Here is a 1,620-nt window from a genome sequence, read left to right on the forward strand (position 1 = left end):
AGAGCCTTGTAAAATCAGGTCACGAGTAGGGCATGGCTGGGTACACTCCTGTCTTCTGCTCTGGTGACCCAGGGGTGAGGGCTCCTCTAAGCCTCTTGCCACACAGCCCGTCAGTGCCAGCTCATCAGCCTCTGCTTTGTTAGCAGAAAAAATATACAGGAATCCAAATTCACCCAGAATATTACAGATACCCTACCCTTTACTTATACATTACTTCTTTTTAGGATCCCAGAACAGCGACACATCTACGCTCCAGAGCTGTAGTATGTACGGATGGTTCTCCTTGCTCGGGCACCCTGGCTCAGTAAGGTTTTCTGGAGAACATCACAGAAAAGGAGCAAGTTCCTCAAAAAAAGGATCTACCTCTTCCTCACGGTGACTCACTGAGGGACAGAGCAAAGAGCTGCCCTTTGGCTTCTCCTCCAGAAAGAAAGGGGCAACTTGAGTGTTGTTTGGGACTGGATGCAAAAATACAGTTGGTAGGAAAGCTCTAGGCTCTCACAGCCTCTAAAGCAAAGCTACTGGAGGGGAAAAGCTGTTAAAGATTTCTTCCAGCGAAATATGTAAGATAGGAGACACAGAAAGGTTAATGGAACTGCATTAGCCTTGCTGGGACTAACGCTTCTGGTTAATAGCTGTGTTTCTTGGTAGATGACAAAGGACTAGAGACAGATGCTGTATCTTGTTGACATTTTTCACTCTTCTGACAGATGTTTGGTATATTTTAAAAATGAGCATCTGTGATTGCTGTTGATATTATAGGCAATTTGTTGCTTATATGCGGTTTATAAAAATACTGCAAACACAACTCTACATCTGTTACGCAGCCCCATGAAAAATATCCCAATGTTGCTTGTGCAGGCGATCTTCTGGAACAGGGCTGCTCGAAGACTCCCTTCAGAAGGAAGTATCAGCCACACCGATCCCTTTTGTTCAGTTACAAACCCCCTTGTATTTGCTTTTCCATATTCACGGTATGAACATGAGTTCACCTCCTCCCTGCTTTGGGGAACTCGCTCCCCGCCGTGGCTGTGCCCACGCTGCCAGTGGTGGCCACGAGCATCTGCTCCTCTCACCTTCTCCAAGCAGGACGCTGAACGGGGAATGGCCACTTTGCCAGCAGCCAGGTCTCCTTCCCAGTTAGCGAAAGAGTTGTTGGACCCACAATGGATCAACCATCAATTTCTTCTTTCTGGAAGACTAGGCTCATGTCCAGTTACTTAACCAGAGAAGCAGGTTGCTCGTGCAGCTCTAGCACCCATGGGTGCAAAGGGCAGGAGGGCAGATGGGTCACAGGGCCACCATGCCACAGGGGAGAGAGGACAGCAAATGCGAGCGCTGCTTCTCAATCCAACTTCTAACACGAAATCCTCGCCCCAAACCACACTGGGTGTTTCATCCTTGACTTTAAATAGTCAAAATAAAAAAGGTTAAAAAAAAAAAAATCACAGTATAAACCGTGCGATTCCACATTGCTTATTTCGGGTTGGAGTCTGACGGTCACTGGGCTGAGAGCAGGGAGGACTGACTCTCAGGCAGAGGTGTCAGAGCTGCAGCCGCCCGGACTCGCTGCAGACGCTGGCGCCGCATGGAGGACGTGCCCTCTAGCGGCAATCCCCC

The 1,620-nt window shown here is 48.6% G+C and overlaps 1 protein-coding gene across 1 annotated transcript in view; it reads right to left on the reverse strand.

The window, feature by feature from the left end:
• Positions 1–1,620, reverse strand: part of LMF1 (lipase maturation factor 1) — a 197,654-nt gene that overhangs the window by 27,555 nt on the left and 168,479 nt on the right. The gene's annotated exons all lie outside the window — the stretch shown is intronic.

The sequence above is a fragment of the Pygoscelis adeliae genome, unplaced genomic scaffold (genome assembly GCF_000699105.1).
Source record: "Pygoscelis adeliae isolate BGI_AS28 unplaced genomic scaffold, ASM69910v1 Scaffold467, whole genome shotgun sequence".
In the NCBI taxonomy this organism is placed as follows: Eukaryota; Metazoa; Chordata; class Aves; order Sphenisciformes; family Spheniscidae; genus Pygoscelis; species Pygoscelis adeliae.